Raw genomic sequence first — 11556 nt, 5'->3', positions numbered from 1 at the left:
TAAAAAATAAAACAAACGGAAAAAATCCCAAACAAACAAAAAACAACACCAAACCGAACAACCAACCACCCACTCGCCCTCAGTAACTAGAACATCGGACTACGAGGTAATCGAAACTTTGTGTCACCTCCTAACGCCGCATCCCATGGGAACACAAGAAAGCAGAGCCGGGCCCAGGCAGTACAACAAAAAATAAAATACAACAAAAGCACCGAAAGAGGGGCCCGATCGCTTCCGCGCCAGCTCTCGGGGGCAAGGGGGGGAAAAAAAAAAGGAAAAAAAAAATTGAGGTCGGTGGGTCCCGGATTTCCACGGGACAGACGGATTATACCCAATGCTACCAGAACAGAGGAAGGCATGGAGGCAGCGCGGCCGGGAGCCCAGCGGTGCGGGCCCCCAAGGCCAGCACGCCCAGCACCAGGGATGCGCTCGGGCAGGGAGAGAAATTCCCGGAAAACAGGGCCTCCTAGCCCAGCCATCTGCGGCCGCTCACTCCTCCGTCCCTCCGTCCCTCACCGCAGCAACACTATATATGTGTATATGTATATAGTTATAGATATAAAAATCTTTAAAAAATAAAAAAATTAAAAAATAAATCCGTGTAGAGAAAACCGCCCAGAAAAGAGAAACACCAGGAAAGCTCTCGTTTCCTACCTGGGCAAGGTTCAGCTCAGTTCAGTGCGTGCCGAGGAGGAGGGGGCAGAGGAACACTATCTAAAACAAAAGTGGCGCCAAAACCCCCCAGTAAGAAGCATTCTCCTTCCTCCTCCTCCTGTCCCCCTCCCCCACCGGGGCCGGCGAGAGCCCAACGGGGTTCCAGCAACACGCGGCTCCCGGCATCGGGCGTCCCCGGCACAAGTTGGCAAGCGCCCTTTCTTTACAAAAAAAAATAAAGGAAGCCGAACGGAAACTGCCACAACTCTTCCTCTTAGCGGACAGCCGCCGAGGAGCTCAGCCAAAGTCACTCGGAGGGGAAAACTTGACCCACAGAGGCCTTCCCCGAGCTACGCGCCGGGGCGGGGGGGCAGCGAAGGGAGGCAGTGGGGAAGGTGCAGGTCAGTTCCTACGTCCTCACTTGGGCCGAAAGAGCCACCCTCCCGCCAGCCCTCCTATGCAATCATGGGGAAGGGCGGCCAGAGTTGCCCCAGCTCTCGGAAGAGAAACTGAGGAGACAAACCCCGATCCCTCGGCACTACCCTGCGAGGGGAACCCACCGGGAGCGGGCTGGAAGAAAGAACTCGGCTGCTGGGCAGCGGGGAGCAGGGGGAAAGGAGCTGTGGCCAGTGCTGTCAGGGGTGCGAGTCCCCTGCCCGCGGCCCCCCCTGACACTCGACCCCGAGGCACCGGTAGCCGCCCCACCATTTTCTCTGCGCGGCCCAGCGCTCTCCCAGAGCACGGCTCGGGCCCCGACCCAATTACCCTCGCTTGCCCACCCGAGCGGCCCGACCCGGCTCGCCCGCACACACACCCCACGCACACAATGCCCGAGTCCTCCATCTTGCCGGCAGCCCCTGCTCGGCTCGGCAGAAGGGGGGAGGAGGAGGAGGAGAAGAAGGCGGTTCTCCATTTTAGCTCGCCGAGCGCCGGGCCCGGCCTGCCCGCGACCGGCTCTGGGGAGGAGGAAGGGGGCCGGGGCGGGCAGGGGGACCGCTTTCGGCGCCCTCTCTCACTCGCGCTCGGCTCGCCTCCCCCCTCCCCGCCACGGCGCGCAGGGAACGGGGGGTGGGGAAGCGGGGGGCTGGAGTGTTTTCGCGGCTCGGCCCCGCCGTCCTCCATCTTGGCTGCGCGCAGTCCCCGCGGCCAGCCGGCCTGGCGCCCCGCGCGGGCCCGGGGGCCGCGGGCCCCGGCCCGGCCTCTCATCGCCGCCACGCACCGCGATCCCGTATCCCCCCGCCAAACTTCCAGAAGCTTCGCCGCCATTTTCTAACTTACCTTGCCCAGTGTCGGCGTAGGCAGCGAGGAGGCCCTGGCGCGCAGCTCCGCTCCCGTATCCCCGGCGCGGCTCTCCGGCTGCGCGCCCGTCCCGGTCGGTGCCGGGCTGTGGGCGCGGAGGGGGCGCGGGGCGCGGGCGGGTCGGGGTTATTTAATTTGGCGGCGGCGCTGGGGATTGTTTGGGGTGTTCGCTGCTCGGCGGCTCGCGGGCGAATGGAGGGCGCAGGCGCCACCTGGCGGCCGCCCAGCGGGGCCCACTCTCCTGGGCGTGGGGCGACACCTGCCGGCCGGCCGCGGCGGCGCCGAGCCGAGCGGGGTAAACAAGGTGCGGCGCATGCGCGGGGCCGCGCGCGGGGCGGGCGCGCAGCTGCCGTGGGGCGGGCCCGGGATCGGATCGAGAGCGGGGCCGCGGCACGGCCTAAAAAGGAGCGGCAGCTCGGACGCGGGGCCAGCCCGAGGGACGCGCCCGACCGCACGCAGGCCTGGGGCTCTTTGCCGTTGCACCCTTGTAGTAATTAGACATAATCGTTCGACCGAGGCGAAATTGGGCCTTACTGAAGCGCCCCGCACCGTCGGGCCGCCCTCGCTCCCTACGTTCCGCCGCCAGGAAGCGAAGTCGTGCGCGAAGGAGCCCGTGGCTTGGGAGATAAGCGCACGGTTGCCCGCACGGTTGCAGGGTGCCTTATCTTGGGAACTGCAGGACGCGCACAGAAGCAATGTCTGCTGGCACCGATGGCAGCTCGTGTGGTCGGGAGCGTTCTCCAGGGACGCTTTCTGCTTCTGCCCATCGCCCAGTGTGTTCCTAGTTAACTGAGCATTTGTGGATTCCCTTTTTGTCCTTCCATGAGGATTATATGAACCTAAAGCGGTCCATATAAGCAGAACAGAATTCTTAAGGTAACCAGATACACAATATGTGACACCTGGGTATTTTTCACTTTATCGTGTAATGTTAACCACATCGCTCTTGCTGAATAGTTCCACATAAGATTATATTTAGATCAGTCAGCACAATAATAGTTTTGTCCTGGTAATTAGTCTCTAATCACCCTCTTGTGTTTATCTACTTATAATTTTGGGGACAGCGTTAGCATAACTAAGCAGTCGCTAAACTGAGTTACTCTGCTCACCTGCTTAACTAAAACAGGCTACTTAAGAGTATCCAGCAGTTCCAGTCTTTTCAAAACTAAGATGAGGCATCCCGCAGAAAAAATAACACTTAAAATGGAAACCATGATTAGAATAGGAGTATTTTAAATTAAAAAAACAAACAAACAAACAAATACCAAAAAACCCAAAAAAATAGTGTAACAAGTTGATGACACTTAGGAATTCTAGATACAATCTGTCAGTACATGAGACAGGCTTACAAAAATAATTTATATTCTGTAGCTTGAAATCACATTTCAGAATAGTTTTGCACTTTCAGTCAAGTTCAGGGGAAATTAACAAGAAAATAAGCAGAAAGACTGTCTTACAGGTAACACTTTAGCATCCTGAATGCCCAGTTATACAATTATGTTCACAGTTTCAATTACAGCTACAGATGCTGATGATGATCTTAATGTTAATCTGATACTATCTGGAAATTGTAAAAAAATTGTGTATTTAAAAAAAAAAACCCATCAAACTTAATGTAAGCCTTAAAAATTATTTATAGCGTTATAAAACGACACTTAGGAATAGATGGAAAAGGATCCATTTGTGCCTTTCCCATACAAAGTCAACTTCTGACAGCTGCCAAATAGGCAATCTTTCCATAGAAATTAACTACATTTTTCCTGCACACCGAATTCCAGTAATGTGTCTTCTGCTTGAGACACAATAGGGATAATTCATATTACAACTCCAATCCAAAACTTTGCAAGATTATAGCAGTTTACTTCAGGAGCTGGCAGGAGCACAACACAAGGCAGCTCCAGTCAGCTGTGTATGAAATACATGTGCAGCACATGTATTTCATTTTGTTCCAAAAACACTGTACTTCACACTGTACTTCACACTTGAGCTCCCAGCTGAGAGGTTTTAGGTAAATGTTCTTACCTAATGTGAAGAAAACATGACATAGTTTTTAAGGTGTGGCTTTGAAGGAATGTGTGTACAAGCACTGACAATACCATGGCAGAGAGTTCAGCCCATTTCCAAAGCTGACTCAGGCCTTGGAAGCCCAGATCCATAACACTTCTGTGTGTCCTGACTCACACGACAGAATTTGCTTTTTTTGGCTTGTGACAAAGCTCTAGAGACCAGACTCCAGGTGCAGCAGCACATTACAAACCCCTGGTCACAGAGCCTGCCTAAGAGGATTTCACACTCTCCAGTTCAATTTCCTCCCTCACAGTTGTTCCATTCAGCTGTTTGCTCAGCTCTGTCTTAGCAAAACTGTTGCCTCATCAGAGAAGGGGGGAGGGACATTTGTTTTCTAAGGGACCGTTTTGATTCCTGCCCCCCCAACCCAGATCATTTCTCTGAGCTGTTCCAGTACAACTGCAGGCCACTTCAGTCAGCACAGCTGAAGGTGCTGAGCTCTGCGGTTAGGCCAGGAAAGTTTCTGCTCTGCTCCAGTGACCAGAAGACAAGAATTTCTTAAGTCAACTGAGCCCTGTGAGGATTCCTCACCTTTAAGGGGGCCAAACTGGCTCTCTGAAGAGCCTAAATCCTTTATTTTCCTCATTAAGAGATCATGCTTCTGGGACTGAGCCTTCCAGTTGGTACAAGAGGGAAGATGATGAAAGCAGTTCCTCTGCAAGCACACCACTCCTTTCTAAGCTACCAGAGTGGGCTTCTACCATTGTTTCAGGCTTTGGGAAAAAACCAAAGACCATCCTGAAGTTTCTGTATAGTTTTAGCACACTAGCATCCTTTCCAATACAATGAGAAATGTAAAAGAAAAATAAATGCTATCTAAGCATTATAAAGAAATAGAGATATTTTCAATTCTGACCTGTCTAGAAAGGATTTATATCTGATAAAAAAAGTTCTGTGAAAAACTAGGAGAAAGTATTTCACAGGACTATCTTTCTCAAAAAAGCTACTCTTTAGGTTGTTCAAATTCTACCATTTCTGATATTGAGCCCAATTTAGAGAGGATTTAACAAAGACTTTACAGGCACTGTTATTATGCTTGATCCAAAGAGACCTTCATGATCAGTCACACACAGGAAACTGAGCAAGGAGAGGGCAGATACCAATTCTGTGTCTGAGTTAATGGCTAGAGATTCGCCACTAGAGAAGATCAGAATAAAATCAAGCTGCCAGATGGCTGATTCATTTTCCCAGGCAGGAGATTCATGCTCATGCTGCTTCCTTTTCTTTTCATGCTTCTTTTTCTTTTTCCTGAATAATAGGAACCCCCTCTGCAGTTAGATTTCCTCATTTGTATTATTAAAAAAACAAACAAACAAAACAAAACAAAACAACCAATCAGAAACAAACAACAAAACCAAAAGAAAATAAAAAACAAACAAAACCAAACCAAACAAAAACAAAGAAAAAAATACACCAAAAAACCAACAACCAAAAAAACCCAACACCAGCACACCACCATCACCAATCATTTATTTATTTATAGACTTTTCTTTAGAGAATTGGAAAAAGAAACCAGAATTTGTATACTGAATTTGTCTAAAGGTGAGGTGGTAGCTGTGATGGCCTGTATTGAATAAGCCATGACCACACTTTTGTCTGTTGAGATAGGTACAGAGGGAAAAAGCAGTCTTCCCAGTCAAAATTTTTTTCTCAGATTTTTGAATCTGGCTTAGTCACTCCAGGGAAATCTGCTCTAAATCCTTTTGAAGATGAGCTATTACATAAGAAACAAAAATAAAGACCAAAAAATGGGTTACTTTCCCATAATTTGCAGGAGAGAGATTGCACATCAGTAGCTCTTTAGGTCTTTCCCTGCTCTGTGAATAATTTCTTCCTTTTTCCATTTATGTAAGTCTCCCTTGTATGCCCCTATTTCTCGCTAGATCTTTCCAGAACTCATGTCTGAATTTTCTTAGATTCAGTAAGTTTCTGCCTGCTAATTCTGTGAAGGAGCACAGAATCACAGTTTGTCCCATACCACTACAAAGGAAGGAAGTTTTAACTCTCCTTCATTATCAGCTCTAAAAATTAACAGAATCCCAGTAAGTCTCAGATGCCTTCCTGCTAATTGCATTATGAGCAGGAGCTTTACTCCTCTGTGCCACTTGTTACCCATGCTCATTCTCCTGTTTGAATGAGGTACTCTTTCTATGTCTCATTCTTTGACATAAAAATCCCTTAGCCGGGTTCTAAAGTTCCATCAGCAAACTGTGTAAAGGCCACACCAGTTTTTGGTAGGAAATAATGAAAAGCCCTTCTTTCTCCTGGCTGCAGTCAGGATGAGTCGCTTTCAATTGAGGAATCACTTCACCCTAGGTACAGGAACAAGTGTTACCAATCAGGCCACCTCTCCTGGATTCAGGACACAATGTGCTCCTGTTTCCCGATGTAGAGAAATTTTGGAAGACACAGGCAAGACATTTTTGTGTCCTGTAGCTATGGCCAGGCAGAGGGACCCTGAATCAAGGTCCATTTTATGAGTCAGGCACTATAACAGCATCAGTGACAAAGTCTGAGGAGGAAGAACAGGAACCACAGAAACATGTTTCAAACTGGGTAAGCCAGGTAAGTGGTAGGGCCCACTTAAAGGCAGCAAAGAACAGAGTGTGCAACAGAAAAAGGGCTGGGGTGAGAAGCTGCCAAGAACTGAAATAAAGTCAAACAGGCCAAATAGCACAACTGGTGCCAAGCAAGGCAAACAGCTTTAGCTGAGCAACAGCTAAAACCCAGTGAAACTACATCATACTCTGGATGTGTAGAGCACCTAACCCATCAGGAACACTAAAGAGTTCTCAGCTGATCAGAGCTCGTGGGGCTCCAGCCCCCTTGAGACTCTGACACGGAGCCAGTGGTTGCCTAAAAAAGGGAGAAAGGAGGTTGGCTTGGTTAGGTGAAATTAGAGTGGAACTGTCGCCCTGAAAACTCAGCTTCTGAGCTTGCTAACATAGTTTTCTAAGGACTTTCCCAGGACAGTAACTGTAAACATAGATATGTGTACATTCTTTCTGTTACATGTCTTGTGATGGGCATCTCTCATAGCCAGTGCAGTGAGAAAGTGTTATCCTGACCATCCAATCCCTGGCCGTGGTCAGGAGCCTATAAATCCTAGGGGGAAAAATAAACTTACTCTTTTTCTTACACCACACCTCAACCTGTGTCCGCGTGATCTATTGATCTTCAGCGGTAACATGGAACTGAGACAGAAATTACATTATTCAGCTTAACCTCTCCCCAGGATCATAGAGCAAAACAATTATAAACAAAATCAAACACTTTTGTTTTTGAGCTCTGAAGAAAATCCTCTATCAAATATATGGGACAGCATTTCTCTGTGTATAGGTAAACATAAGATTTGGATGATGTACTTTGGTCTTTTCCCCACAGACTACTAAGGCTGGAACTTAGGGAGTTAAAGGGGAAGTCTAGGAAACAGAGGGTTGTTACTAACAGATAAGGTCAAGGAACAGATAACTCCTTCAGATAAACTTGTATGGTTTTCTGGGACTGACCTACCACATTCCCAAGGTCCTCTATATATGTCTGTCCCTAATACGAGTTTCCTTTGGTTTAGTTTTCACCATCAACGAACTTCAAGGTTTCTTCCAGACTGTGTTTCTCACAAGTCACTCCCCTACTGATAGTTGTGTCTGGGGCTCAAGGCCTTTTTTGCTGCCTCAACTCTTGACACAGTGGGTGGTGGAAGCAAAGCAAAGTGTGATCATGTCATTAGCTGAGATTAAAGGTTTTTGTAAATAGCACAATGCATAACAAGTAGCAAGGAATACAACAGTTTATGACATGGTGGTGGGTTGCACAGATGTTCAAAACCGTTAAGATAAAAATACTTCTTTTAGACTGCAACTTTCTTTAGTGTGACAGTAGCAGTCCTGCAAAGCCTCTGCCAGCAGCTGTGAATGAAGTGTTTTCCCCTCTGTGACACAGGGCACACCTGGGGTGCTCACCATAGACGTTGAGAACAGCAATTCCCACTCTCACTCCCCCAGGAAGTCCCGACTTCTCCGTGTACCTCTGGTTCCAGCTGTGGGCCTAGCAGAAGCAAAGCTTCCAACCTAGAACATGGGTCTTCCTAAAAGAAACTTGCAATTGCCAATTAGGCCTTTAAGAAAGCAACTGCTGACAAAGTTATAGAAGTCCTAAATTGTGATGCAGATGCCAAATTGATGATTTTGGTACATCTATTTTGCACAACACAATTTGAAGCAGCAGTTACTTTTCTGGTGGTCCAGCAGACAGAGCTCCCATACCAACTCCAGTAACATCACATGGGTCTGTTACACAGGACAGGGAGGTAAAGTCAGTCCTGGACTCAGAAGCTTCTCTCTGTAACACAGGAGTAAAAAGGAAGACATGCCAGTGGCTTGACATCCACTTTTAAAAAGCTTGTATTCAGAAGATTAACTATTTGGCTTAAGTGATGACTCTCATACACTGCAAAATTAAGTTACGTAAGAGAAATTGTGTCAATAGTTTCGTGTCAATAGCAAGATCTAACTATATAAAATCAAAAAGATATAACATTAATAAATTTAAATGCTGTCTTGGTAATCCTGGAAGGTTCTATTAATTCACTCTTTGAAATTTGAAGGTGACCATACACATTTATACTAAACCCAGCTTTTCAACAATTATTGTAATGATTGTTTTAGGTGTTTTCACAGTGGGACTCTGCAAATGTGTTTTTAATTTTTTGACAATAAGCACCATTTTTCAATCTGAGACCAAAACTAATTCCTGTATCTCTCCAATACATTTTCAGCAATTATTACTTATCACACAATTTATCTCAGCCAACACAGTAGCTATCCAGGCTATAAACCTGTAAATTAGTAATTATCTAAAAGCAACCAAGTAGTTTTTGATCCGCTTTAAATATTATGTACTCACAATATAATTAATAACATTTTGTCCCAGATTTTCCCTGGGTTTTTGTTTATCCAAATCATTCATAAATTAATATGAATTAATAATCTTCTTTCCAGTCCTAGGAAAAAGCAAGTTTCTTGGTAAATTAGTCACAGAGCCATGTTCTCTGAGTTAACACTTGCAGTTTTACTGTAATGTTGTCACTATTGCTTAATAGGAATTCATGGTTAAGAAAAAATTATAAAGATAAAATCTGAATTTCAACACAGGTTGTTTATCACAGGCCATTTGCCTTCTCACACAAAGCCACATTATAATTACAGCACATTAATTCCTGTACAGCAGCATCAGTAGAGCTCTTTAAGTGACATGACAGAGTCACATGACACAATGGCATTTGCCAAGATGAGAAGGTACTTTCAACAACCTGAATCAGTGTGATTCATGGCAGGAGCTGGGGGGAGGAAAGATTTTCTTGATCAAGTTTTCAAGCTACTCAGTAAAACTTAATGCATGTAAACCACACAAAAAACTGTTAAGAGGGAGAGTATTCACTCATACTTCAGTGCCATGAAGAATTAAGGTGGTCTTCCCATCTGACCCTATGGAGAAGGGGACCAGCACCCTTCACAAGCCACGTTCAAGAACTGAGGCCAATCCAGCTGCTCTGCACAAGACCAACAGGGAGAAGCCTTGGTGGCAGCACTGAAAGCACCTCTGCAGCCTTCTCTGGCATCTGGCCTTGCTGCCAACAGTCAGTCATGCACAACAACATAACAAAGAATGCCAAGTAACAGCTCCCTGTTCAAATCCTCAGTGCCACAGAAAAACACTGCAAAAGCCAGAAAAACCTCCAGCTCCTCCTTTACTCTATGAAAAGCTGACCTTCACACACCAGGTACTTGAACTTGCACACCTTTTAAGGCAGAGCAGATTCTCTTCCAAGTAGCTCCTGAAGACCACAGCAGCAAAGGTCACTGCTCGTGGTAATGCTCCATCCTAGAGAACATCACTTCAGCTTGGTTTCACATGAACACCATATTCAACTGCCTGCATTAACCTCCTACCCAGTTATAATTCAATTCCAGCCACCCATTGTATTTACATTTCTGTTAATTACAATAAAAACAAATAAAAAAGGTCGCTTTGAAATCCATGCTGATTAACAGCAACACTTTGAAAACTTTAACGAACTATTTGTCCTGTAGTTTCAGACTATACATACAGCTAACAAAAAAAACCCACTGAAGAACGGTGGTCAAAACTAACCACACAATGTTAAAATGAATATTTAAATACTCTAATTAAAAAAAAACAAACAACAAAAAAACCCAAACCAACAACCAATCCCCAAGCTATAATAATTTAAGAAGTTTTTATTGTATTATAAGCTTAAGATCAAGTCTCAAAACAAATTTTAAAAGTCTAGACAGCTCTAAGCTGTAGAGACAGAAGCTGCTGCAATCAGCTGAGTAAGTCTGTGTGTTTCAGACCCCACGTTTCAAGGCAGTGAGAAAAAGCTCCATGCATTAACAATAACATCGACTCTTTGAGTTCTCCTTATTTTAGCCCTCTGTTTCTAAATAAGCCTTCCCTTGCTTTTTAAGGAACGCACTTTCAGAACCTTATAGAAAACCCTTGTAAATCTCTCATTTATCCAGAGTAGCAAGTAGTTTGGCTGCTTCAAATAACACCAAAGGAAGATAGTATACAGAAGCCACTAGAACAAAGTTACTGAATACTGATGCTTGAACATATTGCAATTGCTCCCAGGTAACTCATACAAAAATCAACTCCCAGGGCACCCATGTCCTGCTGCTAACCTCCTTTTCAAAGCCCCTGTGCTTCCACTCCATTCATTTGCATCCTTCATTTCTGTCTCTTTAAACACTCAGCCCAATATTAGAAGCCATGTAATTTCTTCTGTTTCTTTAAGATAGTGAAAATCAAAGTAAATTGGAAAAGACATCTTCCTAATTCAAGCCGTCAGAATTTGATGACTACGCTAATTATTTTTTTTCACATTTAGTCTGAATAGAACTCTGATTATATTTTTTTTTTAAAAAAACCTGAACCTACAGAGTTATTTTGTGATCTCACTAAAAGGCTTTTAACCCTTTAGTGTCCCTAAGTGATTACAATTTGAATTGCTATATAACTGTATCTTTTATAATATTAATGAAAAAGTTGCAGTAAGGGATATGTATATAAAAATATAAAAGTATACCTTTTAAAAGTTAACAAGCTTTACCATGAAGCAATCATGCAATGCAGGAAAATGTGTTTGCCCTCCATTGCAGTGTAGAAGGTTCTGTGTGTGACCTACGTCCCAGCTTTTCTCAGACAATTTACATACTACATTTACACCCCAAATCACCTCCTTGCTGAGATTTAGTTTTGTAACAGTTTAGTTAAATTTGGTCAGTCTCTTTTACAGACAGGACTTTGAGCTGCTTGCCAGCTTCTGCAGCCTGTGAGTTGGATCCAGCTGATCCAAACACCCTCTCTCACATGACTCAGGTCAAGCTTAGGTAACCAACCATCTGCTTAAACAAGTCAGCACCACACGGTGTGCAGCCTTAACTAAACAAGCTATTTCAGGCAAGATACACTGTGCTAAGAACCCCTCTTTGATTTCCCTTGATATGGACA

General features: G+C 45.3%; 1 protein-coding gene across 8 annotated transcripts in view; it reads right to left on the bottom strand.

Annotated features, from left to right (window-relative positions):
- STAG2 (stromal antigen 2) overlaps positions 1–2124 on the bottom strand; it is an 80866-nt gene extending 78742 nt beyond the window's left edge. For 5 of the 8 annotated variants that reach the window (XM_033514102.1, XM_015626416.3, XM_015626419.3 and 2 more), the window contains exon 1: positions 1933–2123. The gene's annotated coding sequence lies outside the window, so the exon portion shown is untranslated. Of the gene's footprint in view, positions 1–654; positions 717–1932 lie in introns of those variants that run through there. The other 3 variants (XM_033514105.1, XM_033514106.1, XM_033514103.1) reach the window with 2 other exon arrangements.
- Positions 2125–11556: the final 9432 nt, after the last annotated feature.

Source organism: Parus major, chromosome 4A (genome assembly GCF_001522545.3).
Source record: "Parus major isolate Abel chromosome 4A, Parus_major1.1, whole genome shotgun sequence".
In the NCBI taxonomy this organism is placed as follows: Eukaryota; Metazoa; Chordata; class Aves; order Passeriformes; family Paridae; genus Parus; species Parus major.
This window is presented reverse-complemented; position numbering and strand designations above follow the sequence as displayed.